This window comes from Triturus cristatus, chromosome 8 (genome assembly GCF_964204655.1).
Source record: "Triturus cristatus chromosome 8, aTriCri1.1, whole genome shotgun sequence".
NCBI lineage: Eukaryota > Metazoa > Chordata > Amphibia > Caudata > Salamandridae > Triturus > Triturus cristatus.
This window is the reverse complement of record NC_140591.1, coordinates 1,492,771,090-1,492,798,725: the sequence shown is the minus strand read 5'-3', so window position 1 is coordinate 1,492,798,725 and position 27,636 is coordinate 1,492,771,090. Positions and strand designations below refer to the sequence as shown.

Sequence of the window (27,636 nt, the reverse complement as noted above, 5' to 3'; positions counted from 1 at the left end):
GTAGCTCTAGAGTGTGGCTTAAGACTGGCACTGTTGTCCCTCAAAAACTGTTCGGCATACAAATTAGTCTGCTCAACAATCTCTGCCAAAAACACATCGTCCATAAACAACTGAAAAAAATTTACAGGCAAAAAGTTCTCGGTATTCACTCTAGACCCTGGAACACCAGTAAACTCAGGAAATTCCGGCTGCACCATGCCAGGGGCAACCCAGAGGTCATCACTTTCAACGGGAAGACTTGCAGCCCCAGCCTGCAGCCCAGATGTCTCTTGCCGCACTACACCAACGGAAAGGCTTGCAGCCCCAGCCTGCAGCCCAGATGCCTCTTGCCGCACTACACCAACGGGAAGCCTTGCAGTCCCAGCCTGCAGCCCAGATGTCTCTTGCCGCACTACACCAACGGGAAGCCTTGCAGCCGCAGGCTGCAGCCCAGATGCCTCTTGCCGCACTATCGGCACATCAGTCTCCTCCTCTAACACAGGCACTTCATCCGCACTAAGAGTATCTTCATCATCCGATGACCCCATACGGAGAGAAAACTCACTGCCAGAATCGTCCCCTGCCCCCTCTCCCTCAGAAGCAGAGTCAGTCTCTGACCCAATATCAGAGGAAGACTCAAACAGCAAACCAACAACCTGCTGAGCAGTCATCCTGCGGCTAGCCATTATACCTACTAAGATGGAAGACTGCACAAACAAGTCAACAACAACCAACAATGTGCAAATCAAGTAAGTAAAGAAATGTGTACCTTATATCAATAAGATCAATGTACTCAAAAACTATACAATCCAAAATCAAAAGAGACAGCTGCACTCACCAGAAACAAACTCTGCAGTGACACAGCAAAGACCAACGATATCAAACTGGAAAGAAGAAAAAAAAACAAATTACTCACAAGACAACAAAATACACATCGTGCACCAATGCAAAAAGTTTTTGAAACTCAAAAACCAAACATACTGCTATTATTACACCATTTGCAAAAAAAAACAGGCAGAGAAATCAAACACATTTGCATTGTACAAAAAAACAGTCTCTTACCAAACTACACAAACAGCAAAACCACCAGAACCAAAACGTCACCGTGAACAGAAGAAAAGCCTTCACCTAGAACAAAAAAGTAAACAAAAAAAACATTACAATTGGAAATCACAAAAAATATAACAATAAACATTATAACATGCCATGTCACTACCCAAATGGTCAATCGGTTTGTGTGCCAGGTCAGGCAGAAAACAGCAGGAAAAAAAAGGCTATTCAGTCCCGGGGCAGGTGAGCCAAATACATATAACAAATTGCACCCTGGAAGCGAGGGGTCACTTCTATTTCTAATTGAACTAATTCCCTGGTGTCTAGTGGGCTTTTCTGCCCCCAATGGGAGCAGAAACGGCAAAAAAATAAAACCGATCTGCCCACAGAGGGGGCAGAAAAGTCTTCAAAACATTTAGGGGCCCAAGGAAGCGACCCTTGCCCAAGGGGTCGCTTCCTACAATAATATTTATATCCCTGGTGTCTAGTGGGCTTTTCTGCACCCCCCCAAGGAGCAGAAACGGACAGAAAGACGACCAATCTGCCCCCAGGGGGGGCAGAAAAGTATTCTAAATAATTAGGCCGCAAAGGAAGCGACCCTTGCCCAAGGGGTCGCTTCCTACATAAAGAAAAAGACATCCCTGGTGTCTAGTGGGCTTTTCTGCCCCCCCTGGGGGCAGAAACGGGCAGAAAGACGACCGATCTGCCCCCAGGGGGGGCAGAAAAGTCTTCTATTCACTTTACCACCCTAGGAAGCGACCCTTGCCCAAGGGGTCGCTTCCTACATAACGAAATAGACATCCCTGGTGTCTAGTGGGCTTTTCTGCCCCCCCTAGGGGCAGAAACGGGCAGAAAGAAGACCGATCTGCCCCCAGGGGGGGCAGAAAAGTCTTCAAATTATTGGGCCCCCCAAGGAAGCGACCCTTGCCTAAGGGGTCGCTTCCTACATAGCATAAACGACATCCCTGGTGTCTAGTGGGCTTTTCTGCCCCCAACGCGCAGAAAGCGGACCGATCTGCCCCCAGGGGGGGCAGAAAAGACTTCCAAAAATTTTGCCCCCAAGGAAGCGACCCTTGCCTAAGGGGTCGCTTCCTACATAGTAAAAACGACATCCCTGGTGTCTAGTGGGCTTTTCTGCCCCCCCTGGGGGCAGAAACGCGCAGAAAGCGGGCCGATCTGCCCCCAGGGGGGGCAGAAAAGACTTCGCCAAATTTTCATCCCCAAGGAAGCGACCCTTGCCTAAGGGGTCGCTTCCCAAATTCGAAATACTAAATCCCTGGTGTCTAGTGGGGCATCCCTACTCCACGATCGCGACGCTGTGCGCGATCGTGGAGCAGGAATGCCCTGTATTGAGACATCGGGGAGAGGAAATACTCTTTCCTCTCCCCCGATGCCTCAATACTACAGATTTCACCGCCGCGGCCCCCACCGGACGACAAACACCTACCTCTGCTCCCCTTGGACGCGCTGGAAGAAATGGATTCCAGCGCGTCCAACGCTTCCTGATGACGCCGGCGCGCGCTGTGCGTGCTGACGTCATCAGAAAGCGTGGGGGGGCTCGGGGGGGGTCGGGGGTGGCAGCGGAAGCTCTTCCGCTGCCACCCCCGTAAAGGGGGGCAAGATCGAGGCACAAGGGGGGGAGCGCCAGCGCTTCCCCCGGGGGCTGTCCTCATGACGGAACGGTTCCGTCATGAGCACAGCCCAACCGATGCTCATGACGGAACCGTTCCGTCATGAGCATCGAAGGGGTTAATGAACAAAAATGTAAGTACTTATCATTACAATTCAACCACTGCAACACTTGTAAACAATGGTCTCACCATAATGGAATAAACACCTTAAAACACCTACAATGACGGCAAATAGAGGTCAAAGGTCAAATATTACGACCTCTACAATAATTTGAACAAGGAAAAAAATAGTTCTTTGCATGTTGAGTCCAATAATGCCACACTTCTTAAAATTGATCCAAGGGTAACAGAATAAAGAGAAAAAAGGTTATAACAAAATGTGTATTTAGGGGTCAAAGGTCACGTTTGTTCACCTCTCATAAAACTTGACTAGTTGACCTGTGAGACCAGACAATGACCTTTCCGAAGATACCTCACTTTGCAAAAACAATTTCACTGTTACAAAGATATATCCTTTGTACACTTCCAGGAGCTACCATTTAGGGTCTAAGGTCAAGGACTGTGACCTTCAGGAGTTATATGCATAAAATCATATGCCAACTATTCACAAAATATGCATCACTACTGTGCATAAAAGTCAGAAAATACATTTTGAGGTGTTGAACATATGTCCAATAACAAGACTAAGATCATTATATGAAAAACATCAATAGACGAAACAACATGTCGGCCATTTTGTAGCATGTAAAGTGCTGTGAAAGGCAGCAAAAATATGTATTTTCATATATTTACTAACAGTAGTCTCTCAAACATCCATTTTACTTCTATGAACCAATTCTGCTAGGCTTATATAAGTTTAGATTCTGCACAACAATAGAAAAACATGAAAAATGTATGTGCCATATATCTATGTCATTGTAGGACAAAGAGCCGTAAAAAACATAAAAACAAAATTAAAATCAAAATCTGTCCTATTACCAGGTGAGCAAACAGACTAATAAATATTTCTGCGTATCTGCTTTTGGAAAACACTATTTTTTTTATTACCCTACCAACGCGGTCATTTACTCTTATCATTTTCACAGTCACCTGGCGGCCATCTTGAATTGTGTCATGTGACTGCAGGGTGTTTTATAAATGTAAGTTTTATATATAAATAAATAGTACAAGAAGTACTGAAACCAAAAATATATAGTTTCCCAACATTATGATCAGAATTACACAAACTACAGCATGTTGAAGCAAAGCACTCCAAAAAGTCATTCAATGGCTTGGCACTGAAGGATTTTCAATGGGCAGTAATAGGGTTAACGCAATCTGGCATCTTTCAATTGTATCCAATGGCTGCGACCGCAGTGCCGGAGCACACCTACCGCAAGTTTTAAAACTGTATTGAACTAACGCGAAGGTGGTTCCCATTGGCTGCAATGGCATTGTCATAGGCGGTGTCACACTGTGGGGGCCAGGTGGTCTCTAACGCTATCCGGCATCTTTCAATTGTATCCAATGACCATGAGTGGCGTGGTATGCCTACCGCGAGTTTAAAACCTGTACTTCACACCGCGATGGCGGTTCCCATTGGCTGCAATGGCATTGGCATAGGCGGTGTCACACTGCGGGGGCCAGGTGGTCTCTACCGGAATCCGGCATCTTTCAATTGTATCCAATGACTGTGACCGCAGTGGCGGAGCACACCTACCGTGAGTTTCAAAACTGTATTGCACTACGGCGATGGTGGTTTCATTGACTACAATGGCATTGGCATAGGCAGTGTCACACCTCGGGGGCCAGGTGGTCTCTACCGCAATCTGGCATCTTTCAATTGTGGCCAATGACCGTGACCACAGTGGCCGAGCACGCCTACCGCACATATGGAAACATTGTGCTATTGTATTGCCACTTGACAATTTTCATCACTGATCACTATATATTTACACTATATTGTTGCACCTGGTTGTAAAGTGAAATGAGGTTGTGCCATTTAACTCAATGATAGCCACACATTTCATGTCAGTAGACATGAGTACACGTATTGGTATGTACTTACTCACATGTCATGTTGGATATTTGTGTGCATGTACACAGATTTGAGGAGAAATGGAGTTTCATATTTGTGAACATGCTAATGAGTGAAATGGCAACACATCCCACAGTCATGATGGACTGACCACATAATGTGCCTATATCACTGTGGAAAGTGCTGTATTTATCTTGATAGTTGTCCAGCTTACACACACTGTGTTCATTGGGTAATAATGTTGTGCTTAGTGAGACTAAAGCAAGAAGGTTGTGCAAGGACAGCGGCTACGTACAACTCAGCAGTGTTGCTGTTTGCCACATATGCTGTGTCAGCTACAGCCAGGGCTGGTGACACAAGATGTAGTTGTGTACCATTTACCATTCACATAGTCTGATTCTGATTTGGAAGTAGTTAGTATGTACATACTGATCAGATGAATGACTACATGAGATCAAGCTGTCTATGCATGTGACATGTGCATTAAGCTGTTGTGACAGTCCTGTCAATGTTGGTGTTGTGTTAGTCATTATGTAAGATGTTTGCCACATCTCACTGTGAATTGAATTTACATGTGTCCTATTTCTGAATACAGAGGAGATGACCAAATGTGCATCGGACTTTCCCAGTGCTGGGAAACATGGAGGATGAGGGCATCGTAAGGAAATTCCGTCTGAATTGCCTTACCCTTCAAGAGCTATGTGCTCAGTTGGAGCCCCATTTGAGGCCTCACAGAACCTATCCAACAGCTTTGACGCCAACAGTTAAGGTGATGGTTGCACTGCATTTCTTTGCCACTAGTTCGTTTCAGTACAGGGTGGCCATCGCCAGTGGGATATCTCATGCTGTGTTTAGCATGGTGCTGCATGATGTCCTGTCCTCATTGTTGACCTATAAGGACCGCTACATCTACCTTCCAAGGAGACATGAATTGGCAGATGTAAATGGTGAATTTTATGACCTTGGACACATACCTAATGTTGTTTAAGCCATTGACTGCTCACACGTTGGCCTAGTTCCACCACAGGCATGTGAGCACATCTATCGTAACAGGAATCATTAGCATTCCATTAATGTGCAAGTGGTATAGCAAGCAGATATGAGTATCTCCCATGTATGTGCCAAATTTTCCGGGTTCTGCACATGACTTCTGCATACTGGGCAACAGCCTCATCCTGCAATTGATGCAAATTCTGCGTCCGGAGCGTGCGTGGCTTGTAGGTGAGTATGCTGAGTCAAGTAGTATGCTGTATGTGTCGCATGCTGTTCTTGTCAACTGTTTGTATTGCAAAATTGGTCTGTGTATCTCACACCTAGGTGACTTTGCATATCCCAACCGGCCTTGGTTGCTGAGCCCACTGAGAAATCCAAGGACCCCGAGGGAAGTCCGCTATAATGATGCACATTGGAGGACACGTCGTGTAGGGGAGTGTTCTTTTGGGCTTCTGAAGGCTAGATTTCGGTGTCTGGACAAGAGGGGTGGTGCACTACTCTACTCTCCCCAAAAGGTGTGTCCGACCTTGTTGCATGCTGCATGCTCCACAACCTGGCCTTTTGTAAAGAGATCCCCCTGATCCTGGACAATGATGAGAAGCAGATGCCCCCCACTGTAATTCCACACATGCCCAGTGACGATGATAGTGGAGAAGAGGAAGGTGTTGACCTGCATCAACAGCTCATCAACAACTACTTCACTTAAGGATAAGTAACATTGTACAACAGTGACATTGTCTTTTGGCTTTGCTGTTGGTGGCAAAGCATAGATGAGGTGTATGGCTGCTGGCTGTTGTTAGCTCACAGCTAATGGCTGATATGTGTGTCACAGTATATTGTTTTCCACCTACCTCATGTCATCATTGATGGTGTTGGTCATTGTTATGTGTGATGGGTCTTGTATGGTGTTGACTAGTGGTGTGTTTTTGCAGTAACAACATCACCTGACAACTAAATGTCTTCCTCTTGTGTCTTTCTAGGTTTCTTCACCCATCAATGCCTTGTCACAATCAGAGATTGTGGTACATTGGAATCAGAGTTGACATTGTACATACTGGGATAAACATGGAACTGGCACAAAGGCATAGGTGTGTATATAGTGTTTATTTTCAATTGGGTTAAAATTAGAGTGGATGTAAGGAAAAGTATGCATAGTGAGTGTCTGAGTTGTCAGTGATGGTAAAGGAGACCAATAGAGTAGTCCTCACATTAATGAATTCACACAGTCCAACAAACCCCTGTCATCAACATAGCAAGCGGGATTGGATAATCTACAAAGTCAATGTCCAGGGCAACACAAGTGGCATCATGGCTGGCTCAGCGATTTGGCTTTGGTTGGTACTTTGCCATGTGATCCTCATGTTGTGTTTCTCGGACGTCCCCTTTTGTGTTTGGCAGGGGGGCCTCTGCTGCAGGCTCAGAGGTGTCTGAGGAGTCATTGTCTTGCAACTCACCCATCTCTGTTGCTGCAGCTGAGGTGGTGTGTGTTTCAGCAGGCTGGCCACTGGAGGGGGATGAGCCGTCATTTGAGCAGCATGTATGTCCCTCTGAACACCCACAAGCTGGCCCATGAGATCTACAAGTTGGCCTATTTGTGTGTCTATGGACCTCTGCAGCAGGCGGAGCTCACACAGTTCTTCAATAACCTGGCCCAACTGTCCCTGGTTCTGTTGGTAAGCACCAAGGACTTGCAATGGTGGCCAGGGCTTCTGTCTCAGTGTCCTCATTTGACTGTCCCCCAGTTGCCCCCCACCGGCCCCCCACCTGCCCTGCTGACACGGACCTGTGACGTTGGAAGTCGACACACTGCACACTCTCTGTGGCATCCTCGGCTTGTGTGATGGTGTTGCTAACCACTGAGGCAGGGACAGTGTTGCAGACAGCAGTGGTGATGGTGGAGGTTGTTGCAGCACAGGTGCTTATAGCAGGGGTCAGCGCTATAGTTGTCGCTGGTGTGTTGATTGTGGTGGTGACAATGAGGCCCTGAGTTTGAGTGCGCTCTGGCAGTCCTGAGGGGCAAGGTTGTTGCTCCTCATCTGCGAAACATAGAGAATCAGCACTTGGAAATTACTGCTTATGAAATGGAATCATAACTCTCCAAAAATGTACTATGGGAGGGTGGGCCTCACAGTAGTGAAAAACAAATTTGGGAGTTTTTCACTACCAGGACATGTAAAACTTAAAAGTACATGTCAAAGCTTTCAATTACACAGCACAATGCCCTGTGGGCTACTTACGGCCTACATTAGGGGTGATATATATGTAAATAAAGGGGAGTTTAAGGCTTTGCAAGGGGGCTTAATGCCAAGTTGACTTTGCAGGTTGAAACTGCATTCTGGCTGCAACAGCAGACCTGGCATATGTTGTCAGGTGCTACTTAATTGGGTGACACATTAAGTTCTGCAAACCCACTGGTAGAATTTAATTTACAGGCCCTGGGTATATGGTATACCACTTTACAAGGAACGTCTTAGTAAATTGAATATGCAATTGGGTATGAGCCAATGTAAGTATGGTTCAGGAGAGTGAGCACAAGCTCTTTACCACTGGGGAGCAGTGGTACAGTGCACATACTCCTAAGGCCAACAAAAATAGGAACAGCAAAAAGGGTGAAGGTGGGCAAAAATGTTGGGGAAGACCACACTAAGGCTGACAGGTCTAACGGAAAGCACGTATTTTCCCTGAAGTACACCATACCTTTTAGTTCTTTTGTTCTGGAACTCTTTTACTACACAGAACTAAAATATGGAAGTACATAGAATTTTTTAAAAAATAGATTGACTTCCACAAATACGTAATACAATTATTATGCTGCCTTCTTTCCATATGTTCTTTGAAACTATGGATAGAATATTGATTGACAAGAAGTAGCAGGATTCATTGCTGTAGAATGTGTGGTCGGTAGAAACTATGCCCAGGTGGGGGAACAGTGGACTTTACAAATCTTGACCTAAGTGTCAGTGGTGTGCTGCTGAAATATCTATATGTTTTGTGATTGTCTAGCTAAATAGAATATTGCAAATGCTTGTAGCAGAACCTAGTGTCACAACAAACGACAGACAGAAAATTGTGCAAACACAGCACTGTCTCTGGGTGTACAAGATTGAGAAATGGTCTTTATCCCGCACTCACTGTTGAAAAATTCAGCAACCGATCATCTGAAATAATACTTATGTCTCGAAGGCTAAAGTCTAACTAAATATCTAATGCACTACTTCAGGCAGCCTACGCCTCAGGCATATATCAGGTATCCTTAAACAGGGTCACTGCAGAAGCTCTCATTCACTGTAAGCCTATTCAAATTCCAAATTACAATCCATGCTCGCTCTAGTTTGGCATCAGTTAAGATCACCTGAGAAGGCTGTTGCTTCAGACAAATCAGTAATGAAATAATGATGACCTGATGCCATGAACTGAATGACACTACCAGGTTTTCACATACAAGGCACACGGAGCATTTTGAGTAACTTGTGTAAAACCACTAAACCTTGCATTACGAGTATAAAAGTCTAGCAAAGGTACATACTAGTATTTGGGAAGGCACTGATGAAGTGCTACACATCTTGGCACAATGGCTAAACAATAAACAATGTACAATCCATAAGTCTTGCATCTCTAACCTCACATTCTCTGATACAGTCTAAGTACATTCGTGCTATTGTTGAACCTTTGCAGAGGCCGATAATAACAATAGACTGCTGCTTAGAATGTCTTGATCCAAGCCTCGAAAAGTTACCAAGCCTAACTTGATCAGGAATTAAACATGATGTGGATAATTGTAGGAGAGTAGGAACTGCTTCACATGGGTACCACCACTTTTTGCTGGTATTTCACTGTTTTCCGACCTTAGTCTGGCTGTGGCCCTGCTAATCAGGACCCCAGCCTACCTACTTCCTCTCTAAAATGGTTCCATGTACATTAGGTACATTTCTAATTGGATTCTGGAGTGCCTTATAAGCCCCTAGTCTAAGGTATACTATGTACCTAGGGCATAGGTACCTCAAAGGCCTACCAGGGGCTGAAGCATGTATTACGCCACCCCTGGAAACCACTCCAAAATGACACCACAGGTCTGCTACTGCAGCCTGGTTAAGGTGGTGCCTGCACCCCTTACTGTGGTATAGGCTACCTATATCACTACCATTGCACACACATATAAAACCTATAAATCACTCCTTTGGCAGGCCTTAACAATCCAGAAGGCAGAGTACTTGGTTTTTATGTGAGAGGGTGCCCCTGCATGAGCAGAGCCCTTCTGCAGCATTTGGAGGACCTCCTCTGATGCTGTTTGTGGTGCAGCCTAACGATATACTCTTAAGTGCATTATAACCTCGTAGTAAATGATAACTTTGGACTGGCTGCACGGAAACATGTCGTGTTGGGTGTCAAACGCTGTGGATTACTACCCCCCGCCAGTTCTGGCGACAGGGGTAGCATTCCACCCTTCTAGAGGGAGAGACATGTTCACACTGGTCTACCCAGTAAAGACTTTCTAAAGCCCTGGCATCACTAAATGGATGCCACAGACACGGGTCTGGCCTTCTGCTGCTGACCGAAACTCCGGCAGGGGAGGCCTGGACAATAGGTTTCCTGTCCCAGGGAGGTGTAACCACCTCCCCAGACAGGCAGATATGTATTGGTGCTGGGCGGGAGCACTCTCTGGTGCTTTGAAGTCCTGCACTGGGGGCACACTTGGTGTCCCTGTGCATAGTCCAGTTCAAACCGGTTGCAGGGGCTACCTGCTCCTGCTCTGGCGCGAAACTGGACAAAAGAAATGACTGTAACCACCCCTCTTTCCAAACCCTCCTATAGGTGGGTCGCAGAGTATCTCCAACCCTCTAACTTTGTATAAGTATGGGAACTCAGTCCTTGAGACTTTAGATAACCCTGGACGAAACTCTGCAACATATATCATGGACCTTCGATGTTCTATTTCAACTAGAAGACTTTGCATCACCAGAGGTGGATTTCCAGACTTCCCCGAGGCTACCATGAGTCCACAGCAAAGCTGAGGCCCGTGGCTATTGTGGGTGACGTGGAACCGTGACCCCTGGACACCGTGATCTTTTGCTGATCCATAATCTTCCTGGTCTTCCTCGAAGTTGTGCTTTGGGCTCCGAGTAGCCCCAGCCTTGAGCACCTCCTGCACAGAAGATCTCTGGCCTCCACTCCACGAGTGACCCGTGGGCCAGTTTTAAGTGCGACCGCTCAAGGCTCCTTTGCAATCACTAGCCCGTTGGCTAGTGGATCCCCACAAAGGCAACTCCTCTTCTGATTGGGCTTTCCTGGTTGCTCCAGACATGCCCCGACTTACCCTCGCCTGGTGAGTCCCACAGACCTTGCTGGTCTGCACCAACGTCCTTCTTCTATTTCCATGTGACTTGCCATTGCCAAGGCTTGTTGGGTCCATCCTGGTCGCTGACACCGCAGCACTCGGCAGACTTCATGGGACAGCTCCTGAACCTCGTGGTTGAAGAGTCAAGACACCTGTCAACTCACCTGAAGCACTCGACATCTGTGGGCATTGGAATATCGTGTCCCTGGTCACTGGTAAGTGACCCAGACTCTGTCCCCTCTGCATTCAGGTTCCTTCCATCCTAGATCCAGGCTTGGATCTCTTCGGACACTTCTCTTCACGGCAGCAGCACTTCTTTGCAGCTTCCATTGAAAACAGCGACGCAACCCGACACCAAAAGACACCTATGCACCCGGCTTCCCTGGGTGAGATAACTCGATTACTCTGGTGCTCCCGTGGGTGTTGGCTCTAGACACCTTTAAGTCCAAAAGGGTTCGCTCGTAGTCATCCTCTAAGTGTCGATAATTTCTTAATTTCCAACCGCTTCTTTCCCCATAGAAGATAACGGCGATTCGCGGCTGTGTTCTCACACTGCACGCATCCTCCGTGAGTCCCCTGTGTTACTACCTTGGGTGGGTCCTTGTGGTCCAAGCACTTCCACAGGCTCTAGGCCTTGTGTCTAGCTCAGTCGTGGTTCTTATACCACTTTATTGGTATATGGTTTGGTACGCCCCTAGGGCCCAAGCGTGTATTTGTGCTTTTACTGTTGAATACTGACTTGTAACTTAAGTACTTCGAACTCCAGCCTCATAAAGAGACTAGAGGGGTGTGTTGTATCTTAAATACATATATTTTAAATATATACCTGGTGTGGTTGTCCTTTCATTTGGTCATTCAAGAGATTATAGACTGGTAAAACAAGCTGCTTTACATTCCTTCAATACTTAGCCTGAAGGCTGCTCTCCATAGCTACCACTAGGATAGCTTTCAATAAAGGTTGTCTTTAACCTATCACCATAAGGGGTTGTTTGGACTGATACAAGGTGCCCACTATAACTAGTGGATAGCATATATCAGGCCAAACTCTCACAATAATACTCATTCTACTCTGTTTTAAAAACCTGCAAAAATAAATTTCCCTCTACAACAGAACATCAGCTAGATTAATACCCTTTGCAATAGCTGCCTTTTTAGGTAGCCCTTGCTCTTAAAAGATAATTGTGTATCTCAAAATTCACTATTTTTGGAATCAGAGGCTGCCAAAGATTGACCAAGAGAGATTATTGTTGCTGGCCAGTTAAGTGAGCACATAAATATGCTTGGTTTTGTCTAAGAGAGAAATAATCAAACCATAAGATTCATGAAGCTACTTTCAACCCTTTGAAAACTTTCAGCAAAAGGATACTTTTATGTAACTAGCACAAATGAATGTGCAATGTGAAAAAAATAAACTCATTCCTTTTATAAGAAATCAGCATATTGAAAATCTAGTGGGCTAAGCTCATACAACCAAGCCTAGTTCCTTGACAGCAGCATTTGATCTTCCAGGAGTTGTAAGTGATTTCACATGTGGCAACTAGGTTGTATGTGCACAAACTAGTAACACTAAGGGCCTGATTCCGATGCCGTGCGGAAGGCCTCCAAATCGGATTTGGCTTTCCCAGATCCAATTTGTAGCCCTTGTTTACAACCGAATTGTACACAGGTCTGAATGACCACGTATGATACGATGATCGCGTAAGCGCCAACCAAACTGTTTCCAGGACCTGAACCTGTCCGTACAACTCGTAGCTGAATCGTGCCGCACTATGGAGCCGAATTCCGAGCGAGCGAGTACGATGCACGATTCGGACAGCTGCTTTGCCTTGGTCTGAGTGAGATGAAACGGCTGTCATAATCATACTTCGGGGGGGCCATAGTAGGCCCCCTTCACCAGGGGCCCTCTGAATCTGTCACGGGTGTGTGCCCATGGGTCCCCCCGATCCAGGCATGCACAGTGTGGCGGGCACCATGGCGTGCCCACTACAGTTTGTAGCTTCTCCCCACCCACCCCTTTTCTGCTAGGCGAGCATGTGTATGCGTCTGTACAAGGGCTCTCATAGAGTCCAATGGGAGTCCGAGCAAACCGAGTTAGTAAGCATACTTCAGCATCGTACTCACTCATTCGGACTCCAGGATCACTTCTCGATTGGAAAGCCCTCCAGATCTGAGTCGTATGGAGGACTTTCCTAGCGAGATTGGAATCAGGCCCTAACATTGTTCCATATTACACAAACATTATAAACCCTCACTAATTATAACAGCATCAATGGAATTTATGCCATCGATTGACTGAGTTGAGTTACTCTTTGTTGGGCATACTACACAGAAGGGGAAACTGAGAATAAATCAACATGTTGGCAAAATTGGCTACAGAATACAAAAGGCCCCCTTGATACAGCACTGTTTGCAGTTTAAACTGCTAGATAATGACTTGAGATGGATTATATCTGGGGATATCAAACCCCCTGCAGGAGGTACTGGCTAGCATAATGTAGTATTTTAGGTACCTCCAAAGTATTTTCGGATTCCTTGGGTGTTACATGGGAACACCCATGGAAGGCCCCTTTTCTGAGGTGTTCTGTGTGAAAGGGGCACATATTTGCAAGGCCATGAAAAGCCACATAAGGGGCTTTACGTAACCTTGTAAATATGAAGTGGCACATTGCGTCACAGCAATGTCAGCAAAAGAAAGCTGGAGACAGGGAACTGTGGCAAGCCGGAGACTCTCCTAAGCCGTCAGGAACTGTGGAAGAAGGAGAGACGCTCAACCAGAAACCATTGGGGGAGCAGAGACGCCCAGCTGGCAAGTTTGTTGCTGAAGACAGGAGGCACACAGGTAAGGTAGCGTTGATGAGGGCAAGCGCATGCAGATACTTTAAGCGTCTTTTATAGCCTAGCACTCAAGCAGCTGCATGTGGAGATGTGCTGACAATGTGGCACAATCAATTAGGCCATCTATGCATGTCTATAATTGGGATGTATGACGTTACAACGCATACATTTACATCGCGGTACATTACATCGCGGTTTTGACAACGCAAGTCGTTACAACGACTTGCGTTGGAGGGCGCTGGACTTAGGAGTAGTATAATTTACTATTCCAACTCCAGTCTACGTACAGTAAGGAAGGTGTTGGATAGTAAATTATACTATTACTTGTCCTAGAGCGCCATCTAGCGCAAGTCGTTGTAACAACTTGCGTTGTAAAAACCACGATGTAATGGCATCGCGATGTAATCCCCGCGTTGTAAACGATGTTTCCCCTAAAATTGTTTGGACACGTGCCATGGTTGCGAATGCAATGTGCTTAATGTCTTCGTGTAACTAACGTTCCTCGAGTATACAATCATTGTTGGACATATCCAGAGTGCACAAACATGTAACTGATGGAACAATCACTGCCACCAGGGATCATTCAGATCCGTAGCACACATGATACATTGGGACAATTAAACTATCAACAGTTCCATAATACTAGCACTATTTATACTCCAGGTTGGACAAGCATGAGTGTGCACAATGTGCAAAGGCAGGAGAAAACAGGGTCATGACAACCACCACCACAACCAGCACCACAACACTGCTGTAGAAGGGAGCGGTCTACTGCCAGTGGACCACCCTCATTCACCTCTGGTAAGAGGAGGAGGTCATAGCCCATTACATGTTTAAGAAGGGGTCCATTGTCCACCTCCTGAACCAGATAGCTTCTGGCCTGCAGCCCACATTCCAGAGCTGAAACAGTAACCCTCCACAGACCAAGCTACTTGCTGTCCTCCACATGCTGACATCAGGAACTTTTCAACATACCACCGCCAGAGTGGTAGGAGTAACACAGGCTTTCTTTTCCAGGTTCCTCCCCACTGTCCTGGATCCCAGCATAAGCCTGACAGTTAGCAATGATGTCTCCGGGGGCATAGCGTGAGTGTCATAGAGGAAATCTGCACTGCTATTGCCAGTGCAGACACACAATGAATGGATACCAAATACTGTCAAAGCTATGGCCTACACTGGCCCCAAGGTGTCTTGCATTTCAGTGTATGCAGGATACTTGTTAAATGGTTCTGGGCAACCTCACAACACATCTACTAACTTCTGTATAGTGTCCCTACAGTGGATTCTGCCCCCACCATGTGCCAATTTACATCTCAAAGGGTCACATACTTTCACTTTCATGTCCATGACTCACACATTGAAACAGCAAATTCCCAATCAGAAAGGAGTAATCTTTGATGAATGGTCTAAGGCTTGAGTTGTGCAAACATTGGTAGCACGGTGCTTTGTTTTGTCTCAACACACAGGGAGGAGGCACATGTACCACATCTATGGTGCATCCCTGTGTGTGCTCTTGCACTGGTGCCAACAATTCTGTGCAGTGCCAGCACACTTGTGCCTTGTAACAAGGGTGACTGTGCTGCATGGTTATTTATTGTGTGCATGAAGGGACACCTTACAGCACAAAAATAATCTAGAAAGGGGATTTGCCTCATCCATATGTGCTGCAGCATGCAGCACACATGGAATAAGCTGAAATGCAAGAGAACTAAACACATGTTTCCTAGGCTTGCCTGTCGAACGTCCCATTTTCAGTGCTGTCAAATTTGACACAGCCCCAGATATGTGAATCTGGATCCACATCAAATGTATGGATGTTGTGGTGGAAAGTCCAATCCAACACCAATTGCCTACCCCTTTGCAGTAGCAGACTGCTGTGGTAAGGCAAATATGAACAAGGTTGCATAAATCAAGGTTAACTGGCTTTGCGCAACCCTGTAAATATGGGATGTTTTTAACATCACAAGACCATAAACAAAAGTGATGTCATATTGGCATTTGTGCCTTGTATGCATGCCCCTTAAATCTTTGACATAAGCTTTACATGCTTGGTGACACATGTGTGCATCGCAACCCCATGACAATTGTAGACAACTTACTGAAATGGGGTAAGTACTTGCCACATATGCAGTCACACATACAACATTTGGAAAACTCTTGACCAATAGGAGCCACATACACAAAATATGTCACATTCCATAGCCATAGGCTGCTGTCAGGCATGCAACAGCTAAAACAAATGGTACAAATGAAGGTCAAATACCACCTAGTGTTATTTTATTAACCACATTACAAGTTAGCGTGAAGTTCTCATAACTGTAATAAAAAAGAAACTCGCAAAGTACATGATTTTTCAATGGTAATTCAACTCTTAACCGTTTGTGGCACAAAAATACGAACAAACTACCCTGGACTGCCACCTCTCGTCTGCAATGCTGGCTCTCAATTGCTCGCCAGTTTCCGCTTTGTTGTGCTCTTGTCATCATGCCAGCGCTATTTGCAGTCTGTCACTGTCCTCTTGACTTCTGCAATGGAGTTCAACTGACAATGGACTGCCATATAGCGTTTTTGGTTCACAATGACGCCTTGATTCTCTGTCACCTCTGCAATCAGGATCTCATTCTCCTCTTGACCGAATCTATGTTTTTCTCTTCCTCTTCCCCAGGGACTCTGGCTGGTCATACTGGCTGTTGGGGGTGGTTGTTGTTGTGTGCTGAACTTGGTCCTGGCTGCTCCGTCCTGCATTCAGGGACTTGTTTTTTTTTTCCTTAACAGCGTATTTATAAGCTTTTTTTTGCTGCTAGATGCTAAAAAGTGGTGCTAGGCTGACTAGCATGAACTTTTTTACCACTCTTTGGCCGGCCAGCCCTTTTAGAATGCTAACGTGAATTTTTAGGTTGAGCATTCGAGACTTCTTGTATAGTATATACTTATTATATACTTATATGTGTATGTACTTTGTGGGCTCTGGAAATCAGCCCTAGGACTTGTCTGCTTCCGCATAGGGACTTCTCTTCCATTCAACTGCCTCTATTTAACTGTAAAGATAGAAAACGACCAGCAGAGGTCAGTAAAATACCAGAATTGCTTTCTGCTGAGGGACTTTCTTTTTTTGATTTTTCAGGCAACTGCCACTATTTAATTTACTTGATAGAAAACGACTAGCAGAGGTCTGTAAAATACCAGAATCACTTTACATTCTCTAGATTCCAGTCCAGAATTAGCGTAATTTTTTGTTGCCACTAGCTGCTCCTAATTCCACATAGCGACATATTGTAAATAATGCGCAGAGCATTAGGATTTGTCGATCGGCAGCGCTAAACAAAAACAGCGTGAAAACTGCTTAGTGGCAATTCTTGTAAATATGCCCCATAGTGTTTAACACATTGCTGATCATTTACAGAGGTTGGCTATTGTTTAAGTAGTACATACCAAGCAAAAGACCTCTGTGACATCAAGTTGTACATGTTGTGCAGGATTTCTGCTGGTTATACATACAGCTTGAGAGTGTATGCTGGGAAGGACTCCAGTATAAATCCTGAAGGTTGCTCATCTGCATTCAGAATTAGTGAGAAGATTGTATAAGATCTTGCTCAATTACTCTTTCAAAAAGGTTATAACATGTATATACATTCATTCCTCCATCAGCAGGAGTCTGCAGGTTTCATTTTGTGTGGAAAATGCACTATTTGTAAATTTCATACCTACTGTATATGTAAATATTCTATGCATATATATATATATATTTACAACTCTGTACACAGACACAGATACACACACACAAACACACACATTATTATGGATATTCACATATTTGGAGATATATTGGTCAGTACAGTCTTTTGTGATTGCACTATTTTGTATATGTTTTATATGTTGTTATGTTATGTATATTTATAAAGAGCACTATCACCTGCAAGGGTATACTGATTCTGAGCAGGTGTCTGTGCTTCAGCTTTTGTGGAGGTCAAGAAGAGAAGAGGAAGCTCTGATGTGGAGTTGGAGGTTGTTCTACACTTTATGTGTGATGTAGGAGAATGCACATACTCCTGATCTGGTTCTGTGCATGAGCTCCTGTGGAGCAGCGATATATTGATGGTTGGTGGAAGATTTGACTGTTCAGATAGTTGGGGCCTGAGTTGTGGAGTGCCTTGAATGTGTGTGTGAGGAGTTTGAATTGAGTGCAGTTGTGTTTTGGAAGCCAGTGTTGTTCCGCGAGGTGTGGTATAAATAAAAATATGTAAATCCATATTTGTAAAGCACAAACTACTCATCCTTATGGGTCTCAAGGCGGTGGGGGCCGTTGGGGAAATTAAGTGAGGTATTGCCCAGAGTCACATGGTGCTGAGCTGAGCTGCCACTGGATCAAACCGTGAGCCCTGTGCTCCCAAGTCAGCTGCCCTGGCCGCTGCACCACACCTCTCCACTGCACTGTAAGTTCTGTATGGGAGGTTGAGGAAGAGTCTGGCTGCCAAGTTCTGGGCAGTCTGTACTCTTCTAGTGACTTTGTTTGTGATCCGTTGTAGAAAGTGTTTTCATAGTTTAACTTGCTGGTGACAAGGGTGTGATTGAGAGTTTTTCTAGTGTTGCTTGAGAGCAATGTGAAGATCTTTCTCAGCATCTTCAGGTTGTGGAAGCAGCATGTAGTGATGGTGTTGGATTGTGCAGCCAAGTCATGTTCGCTGTCAATGTTCCTGGAATGAGTTCAGGGTTTGGGTATGGGTCCCAGGTTTGCTGGCCACCAGTTGAAGTCCCATGGTGAGGTGCCCTTTCTGAAGATCACTATTTCTCTCTTGTCAAGGCTGAGCTTAAGATAGTTGGCTTCTATCCAGTTAGCAACATGTATGCGGTGAACTTGTTTCTTGTGTGGGGGTCTTTGGAGAGAGGGATAGTATGAATTGTGTGTCATCAGTGTAGGAGAGGATGTGGATGTTGTGTGTGCAGATGGCATTGCCCAGATAGACTGTGTTTGTGTTGAAGAGGTTGGGGCTGAGTGATGAACTTGAGTTTGCAGGCTTCCAATGAGTAAGGTTTTTGCATGACAGCGTGTGTTCTATCCATTAAGAAGGAGCCGATCCAGCAGAGAGTCAGTACTAGGATGCCATTCTTGTGCAGGTGCCTGATAATTATGGGATGTGCGACCTTGTCTCATGCTGCAGAGAGGTCGAGAAGAATGAGGGCTGCCATGTCTCCTCTGTTAAGGATCATGTGGATGTTGCCTGTGGCAGCAATGAGTGGTATGTCTGTACTCTGGTTGGGCCTGAATCCAGACTGCATTGCATGGAGGAGCTGGTGGATGCTGTTGTGGTCAGTGAGGCATCAGTTGATTGGTTTCTCTAAGCCCTTTGACGTGAATGATAGTAGGGAGATTGGTCCGTGGTTGCAAACCAGGCTGTGTCAATGGATGATTTCTTGAGCAAGGGCATGATGGTGTTATGTTTCCAGTGTCTGTAAATGTGGTTGAATCAATGGAGGCATTGAGGATTGGTGTTAGTGTTTCACTGATTGTTAGAAGGGCTTGTTGAAGCCCAAAGTTGCTGTATATGGAGGTGATTCTGATACAGAAGGCTTCCAAGAGCTTCCTGCAAAGCTCTTGTGAGGGGGTGATGTTGCTGGAGGCGGCAGTAGGCATGGTAAAATAATTGATGATGGCGAAGATGTCCCTGATTCTGTAAGTGCTGTCATCTACGCAATATGCAAGAACTGTGGGCTTAGTGTTCTGTATCAGCTGGTGGTAGCGTCTTAGGGATGATTTAAAGACTTATTTATCTGTGGTGTCGTAACTTGATATCCATTTGGGCTACAGTTGCTTGTTCTTTCGTGTACCAGCTACAGTGGATTGCGGGCGCGCGAGTTATAGTTATCTGAACTAACTATAACGTGAAATGTCCACCTAATTATAACCTGTGTGAAACCTATGGTTTTTTAAGTGATATATATATATATATATATATATATATCAACAACAAAGTACCTCTGAACACGAAGACGCCACTCCGATGGTGCAGGTTACAAACCCAATTTATTTCTGAGACTGCAATTAGTGTCCGGTTTTAAACAATTTTCCCAACGCGTTTCAAAGCCACTGCTTCTTCCTCATGGGGCGGTTTGGCAGCACATGACGGCGCGAACCACAGCAATTAATTTATACCCACTCCATTGCATGCTCTCTCCAGTGAGGCATGCTGGGTGCTGTAGTTTTATTCTGTCCCCTCCAGTGGGGTCCGTTACTGTGCCTCGATATAAGCCTTCATTATCATTTCCAGCCCTCCAGTAGGCTCCCAGGCATCCAATGCAGTGTCACATTTCTGAAATCACCAACGCCGTTTTTAAGCCGGGAGATCCCAGCCGTCACAGACCTGCTGACAGGTGGTGCATCTTCCGCGGCTGAGGCCGCAGCTTGTAATATCAACAACAAAGTACCTCTGAACACGAAGACGCCACTCCGATGGTGCAGGTTACAAACCCAATTTATTTCTGAGACTGCAATTAGTGTCCGGTTTTAAACAATTTCCCCAACGCGTTTCAAAGCCACTGCTTCTTCCTCATGGGGCGGTTTGGCAGCACATGACGGCGCGAACCACAGCAATTACTTTATACCCCCTTCATTGCATGCTCTCTCCAGTGAGGCATGCTGGGTGCTGTAGTTTTATTCTGTCCCCTCCAGTGGGGTCCGTTACTGTGCCTCAATATAAGCCTTCATTATCATTTCCAGCCCTCCAGTGGGCTCCCAGGCATCCAATGCAGTGTCACATTTCTGAAATCACCAACGCCGTTTTTAAGCCAGGAGATCCCAGCCGTCACAGACCTGCTGACAGGCGGTGCATCTTCCGCGGCTGAGGCCGCCGCTTGTAATATCAACAACAAAGTACCTCTGAACACGAAGACGCCACTCCGATGGTGCAGGTTACAAACCCAATTTATTTCTGAGACTGCAATTAGTGTCCGGTTTTAAACAATTTCCCCAACGCGTTTCAAAGCCACTGCTTCTTCCTCATGGGGCGGTTTGGCAGCACATGACGGCGCGAACCACAGCAATTAATTTATACCCCCTCCATTGCATGCTCTCTCCAGTGAGGCATGCTGGGTGCTGTAGTTTTATTCTGTCCCCTCCAGTGGGGTCCGTTACTGTGCCTCGATATAAGCCTTCATTATCATTTCCAGCCCTCCAGTGGGCTCCCAGGCATCCAATGCAGTGTCACATTTCTGAAATCACCAACGCCGTTTTTAAGCCGGGAGATCCCAGCCGTCACAGACCTGCTAACAGGCGGTGCATCTTCCGCGGCTGAGGCCGCCGCTTGTAATATCAACAACAAAGTACCTCTGAACACGAAGACGCCACTCCGATGGTGCAGGTTACAAACCCAATTTATTTCTGAGACTGCAATTAGTGTCCGGTTTTAAACAATTTCCCCAACGCGTTTCAAAGCCACTGCTTCTTCCTCATGGGGCGGTTTGGCAGCACATGACGGCGCGAACCACAGCAATTAATTTATACCCCCTCCATTGCATGCTCTCTCCAGTGAGGCATGCTGGGTGCTGTAGTTTTATTCTGTCCCCTCCAGTGGGGTCCGTTACTGTGCCTCGATATAAGCCTTCATTATCATTTCCAGCCCTCCAGTAGGCTCCCAGGCATCCAATGCAGTGTCACATTTCTGAAATCACCAACGCCGTTTTTAAGCCGGGAGATCCCAGCCGTCACAGACCTGCTGACAGGTGGTGCATCTTCCGCGGCTGAGGCCGCAGCTTGTAATATCAACAACAAAGTACCTCTGAACACGAAGACGCCACTCCGATGGTGCAGGTTACAAACCCAATTTATTTCTGAGACTGCAATTAGTGTCCGGTTTTAAACAATTTCCCCAACGCGTTTCAAAGCCACTGCTTCTTCCTCATGGGGCGGTTTGGCAGCACATGACGGCGCGAACCACAGCAATTACTTTATACCCCCTCCATTGCATGCTCTCTCCAGTGAGGCATGCTGGGTGCTGTAGTTTTATTCTGTCCCCTCCAGTGGGGTCCGTTACTGTGCCTCGATATAAGCCTTCATTATCATTTCCAGCCCTCCAGTGGGCTCCCAGGCATCCAATGCAGTGTCACATTTCTGAAATCACCAACGCCGTTTTTAAGCCGGGAGATCCCAGCCGTCACAGACCTGCTGACAGGCGGTGCATCTTCCGCGGCTGAGGCCGCCGCTTGTAATATCAACAACAAAGTACCTCTGAACACGAAGACGCCACTCCGATGGTGCAGGTTACAAACCCAATTTATTTCTGAGACTGCAATTAGTGTCCGGTTTTAAACAATTTCCCCAACGCGTTTCAAAGCCACTGCTTCTTCCTCATGGGGCGGTTTGGCAGCACATGACGGCGCGAACCACAGCAATTAATTTATACCCCCTCCATTGCATGCTCTCTCCAGTGAGGCATGCTGGGTGCTGTAGTTTTATTCTGTCCCCTCCAGTGGGGTCCGTTACTGTGCCTCGATATAAGCCTTCATGATCATTTCCAGCCCTCCAGTGGGCTCCCAGGCATCCAATGCAGTGTCACATTTCTGAAATCACCAACGCCGTTTTTAAGCCGGGAGATCCCAGCCGTCACAGACCTGCTGGCAGGCGGTGCATCTTCCGCGGCTGAGGCCGCCGCTTGTAATATCAACAACAAAGTACCTCTGAACACGAAGACGCCACTCCGATGGTGCAGGTTACAAACCCAATTTATTTCTGAGACTGCAATTAGTGTCCGGTTTTAAACAATTTCCCCAACGCGTTTCAAAGCCACTGCTTCTTCCTCATGGGGCGGTTTGGCAGCACATGACGGCGCGAACCACAGCAATTAATTTATACCCCCTCCATTGCATGCTCTCTCCAGTGAGGCATGCTGGGTGCTGTAGTTTTATTCTGTCCCCTCCAGTGGGGTCCGTTACTGTGCCTCGATATAAGCCTTCATTATCATTTCCAGCCCTCCAGTGGGCTCCCAGGCATCCAATGCAGTGTCACATTTCTGAAATCACCAACGCCGTTTTTAAGCCGGGAGATCCCAGCCGTCACAGACCTGCTAACAGGCGGTGCATCTTCCGCGGCTGAGGCCGCCGCTTGTAATATCAACAACAAAGTACCTCTGAACACGAAGACGCCACTCCGATGGTGCAGGTTACAAACCCAATTTATTTCTGAGACTGCAATTAGTGTCCGGTTTTAAACAATTTCCCCAACGCGTTTCAAAGCCACTGCTTCTTCCTCATGGGGCGGTTTGGCAGCACATGACGGCGCGAACCACAGCAATTAATTTATACCCCCTCCATTGCATGCTCTCTCCAGTGAGGCATGCTGGGTGCTGTAGTTTTATTCTGTCCCCTCCAGTGGGGTCCGTTACTGTGCCTCGATATAAGCCTTCATTATCATTTCCAGCCCTCCAGTAGGCTCCCAGGCATCCAATGCAGTGTCACATTTCTGAAATCACCAACGCCGTTTTTAAGCCGGGAGATCCCAGCCGTCACAGACCTGCTGACAGGTGGTGCATCTTCCGCGGCTGAGGCCGCAGCTTGTAATATCAACAACAAAGTACCTCTGAACACGAAGACGCCACTCCGATGGTGCAGGTTACAAACCCAATTTATTTCTGAGACTGCAATTAGTGTCCGGTTTTAAACAATTTCCCCAACGCGTTTCAAAGCCACTGCTTCTTCCTCATGGGGCGGTTTGGCAGCACATGACGGCGCAAACCACAGCAATTACTTTATACCCCCTCCATTGCATGCTCTCTCCAGTGAGGCATGCTGGGTGCTGTAGTTTTATTCTGTCCCCTCCAGTGGGGTCCGTTACTGTGCCTCGATACAAGCCTTCATTATCATTTCCAGCCCTCCAGTGGGCTCCCAGGCATCCAATGCAGTGTCACATTTCTGAAATCACCAACGCCGTTTTTTAGCCGGGAGATCCCAGCCGTCACAGACCTGCTGACAGGCGGTGCATCTTCCGCGGCTGAGGCCGCCGCTTGCAATATCAACAACAAAGCACCCAAGAACACGAAGACGCCACTCCGATGGTGCAGGTTACAAACCCAATTTATTTCTGAGACTGCAATTAGTGTCCGGTTTTAAACAATTTCCCCAACGCGTTTCAAAGCCACTGCTTCTTCCTCATGGGGCGGTTTGGCAGCACATGACGGCGCGAACCACAGCAATTAATTTATACCCCCTCCATTGCATGCTCTCTCCAGTGAGGCATGCTGGGTGCTGTAGTTTTATTCTGTCCCCTCCAGTGGGGTCCGTTACTGTGCCTCGATATAAGCCTTCATTATCATTTCCAGCCCTCCAGTGGGCTCCCAGGCATCCAATGCAGTGTCACATTTCTGAAATCACCAACGCCGTTTTTAAGCCGGGAGATCCCAGCCGTCACAGACCTGCTAACAGGCGGTGCATCTTCCGCGGCTGAGGCCGCCGCTTGTAATATCAACAACAAAGTACCTCTGAACACGAAGACGCCACTCCGATGGTGCAGGTTACAAACCCAATTTATTTCTGAGACTGCAATTAGTGTCCGGTTTTAAACAATTTCCCCAACGCGTTTCAAAGCCACTGCTTCTTCCTCATGGGGCGGTTTGGCAGCACATGACGGCGCGAACCACAGCAATTAATTTATACCCCCTCCATTGCATGCTCTCTCCAGTGAGGCATGCTGAGTGCTGTAGTTTTATTCTGTCCCCTCCAGTGGGGTCCGTTACTGTGCCTCGATATAAGCCTTCATTATCATTTCCAGCCCTCCAGTGGGCTCCCAGGCATCCAATGCAGTGTCACATTTCTGAAATCACCAACGCCGTTTTTAAGCCGGGAGATCCCAGCCGTCACAGACCTGCTGACAGGCGGTGCATCTTCCGCGGCTGACGCCGCCGCTTGTAATATCAACAACAAAGTACCTCTGAACACGAAGACGCCACTCCGATGGTGCAGGTTACAAACCCAATTTATTTCTGAGACTGCAATTAGTGTCCGGTTTTAAACAATTTCCCCAACGCGTTTCAAAGCCACTGCTTCTTCCTCATGGGGCGGTTTGGCAGCACATGACGGCGCGAACCACAGCAATTAATTTATACCCCCTCCATTGCATGCTCTCTCCAGTGAGGCATGCTGGGTGCTGTAGTTTTATTCTGTCCCCTCCAGTGGGGTCCGTTACTGTGCCTCGATATAAGCCTTCATTATCATTTCCAGCCCTCCAGTGGGCTCCCAGGCATCCAATGCAGTGTCACATTTCTGAAATCACCAACGCCGTTTTTAAGCCGGGAGATCCCAGCCGTCACAGACCTGCTGACAGGCGGTGCATCTTCCGCGGCTGAGGCCGCCGCTTGTAATATCAACAACAAAGTACCTCTGAACACGAAGACGCCACTCCGATGGTGCAGGTTACAAACCCAATTTATTTCTGAGACTGCAATTAGTGTCCGGTTTTAAACAATTTCCCCAACGCGTTTCAAAGCCACTGCTTCTTCCTCATGGGGCGGTTTGGCAGCACATGACGGCGCGAACCACAGCAATTAATTTATACCCCCTCCATTGCATGCTCTCTCCAGTGAGGCATGCTGGGTGCTGTAGTTTTATTCTGTCCCCTCCAGTGGGGTCCGTTACTGTGCCTCGATATAAGCCTTCATTATCATTTCCAGCCCTCCAGTGGGCTCCCAGGCATCCAATGCAGTGTCACATTTCTGAAATCACCAACGCCGTTTTTAAGCCGGGAGATCCCAGCCGTCACAGACCTGCTGACAGGCGGTGCATCTTCCGCGCCTGAGGCCGCCGCTTGTAATATCAACAACAAAGTACCTCTGAACACGAAGACGCCACTCCGATGGTGCAGGTTACAAACCCAATTTATTTCTGAGACTGCAATTAGTGTCCGGTTTTAAACAATTTCCCCAACGCGTTTCAAAGCCACTGCTTCTTCCTCATGGGGCGGTTTGGCAGCACATGACGGCGCGAACCACAGCAATTAATTTATACCCCCTCCATTGCATGCTCTCTCCAGTGAGGCATGCTGGGTGCTGTAGTTTTATTCTGTCCCCTCCAGTGGGGTCTGTTACTGTGCCTCGATATAAGCCTTCATTATCATTTCCAGCCCTCCAGTGGGCTCCCAGGCATCCAATGCAGTGTCACATTTCTGAAATCACCAACGCCGTTTTTAAGCCGGGAGATCCCAGCCGTCATAGACCTGCTGACAGGCGGTGCATCTTCCGCGGCTGAGGCCGCCGCTTGTAATATCAACAACAAAGTACCTCTGAACACGAAGACGCCACTCCGATGGTGCAGGTTACAAACCCAATTTATTTCTGAGACTGCAATTAGTGTCCGGTTTTAAACAATTTCCCCAACGCGTTTCAAAGCCACTGCTTCTTCCTCATGGGGCGGTTTGGCAGCACATGACGGCGCGAACCACAGCAATTAATTTATACCCCCTCCATTGCATGCTCTCTCCAGTGAGGCATGCTGGGTGCTGTAGTTTTATTCTGTCCCCTCCAGTGGGGTCCGTTACTGTGCCTCGATATAAGCCTTCATTATCATTTCCAGCCCTCCAGTGGGCTCCCAGGCATCCAATGCAGTGTCACATTTCTGAAATCACCAACGCCGTTTTTAAGCCGGGAGATCCCAGCCGTCACAGACCTGCTGACAGGCGGTGCATCTTCCGCGGCTGACGCCGCCGCTTGTAATATCAACAACAAAGTACCTCTGAACACGAAGACGCCACTCCGATGGTGCAGGTTACAAACCCAATTTATTTCTGAGACTGCAATTAGTGTCCGGTTTTAAACAATTTCCCCAACGCGTTTCAAAGCCACTGCTTCTTCCTCATGGGGCGGTTTGGCAGCACATGACGGCGCGAACCACAGCAATTAATTTATACCCCCTCCATTGCATGCTCTCTCCAGTGAGGCATGCTGGGTGCTGTAGTTTTATTCTGTCCCCTCCAGTGGGGTCTGTTACTGTGCCTCGATATAAGCCTTCATTATCATTTCCAGCCCTCCAGTGGGCTCCCAGGCATCCAATGCAGTGTCACATTTCTGAAATCACCAACGCCGTTTTTAAGCCGGGAGATCCCAGCCGTCATAGACCTGCTGACAGGCGGTGCATCTTCCGCGGCTGAGGCCGCCGCTTGTAATATCAACAACAAAGTACCTCTGAACACGAAGACGCCACTCCGATGGTGCAGGTTACAAACCCAATTTGTTTCTGAGACTGCAATTAGTGTCCGGTTTTAAACAATTTCCCCAACGCGTTTCAAAGCCACTGTTTCTTCCTCATGGGGCGGTTTGGCAGCACATGACGACGCGAACCACAGCAATTAATTTATACCCCCTCCATTATTCTGATATGTCACACATTTGCCATAAATTCTGAATGTTAGCACTCTAGTTGCTCATTAGATCACTGTAGTAAAGCTACTGCTCACCACGGAAGTCTGCTGCTGGTATTAAAAGTGCATGTTTCAGTCTGCATATCAGAATTTTTTAATGAAATAGAAGAGGATTTGAGAAGTCACTCAAAATGTGCCCTAATTTTTCTTTCTTCAGCACTAATCATAATTTCTATGGCAAAATGAACCCCCTCATTGTGTTCCTTTTTAAATTAAATGTTTTAAGTGTTACCAGTTTATTCCAATCAAGATGGCTTCAGGTGTGCCATACTTTTGTCATAAGTAAGACAGTAAGCACTCTAGTTGTTCTTAAGAACACTATGGGACATTCTGTCATTGGGCTATACTTGGGCTACATCTGGGTGATATTTGGGCTACATTTGGGCTCTTTTGTCTCTGG

The 27,636-nt window shown here is 46.8% G+C and overlaps 1 long non-coding RNA gene across 1 annotated transcript in view; it reads right to left on the bottom strand.

Annotated features, from left to right (window-relative positions):
- Nucleotides 1-816: 816 nt before the first annotated feature.
- Nucleotides 817-27,636, bottom strand: part of LOC146806004 (uncharacterized) — a 192,181-nt gene continuing 165,361 nt past the window's right edge. Inside the window, exons 3-4 of the long non-coding RNA XR_014967952.1 lie at nucleotides 1,042-1,107; nucleotides 817-863 (exon numbers count right to left, since the gene is read on the bottom strand). This is a non-coding gene — a long non-coding RNA (uncharacterized LOC146806004). The remainder of the gene's footprint in view (nucleotides 864-1,041; nucleotides 1,108-27,636) is intronic.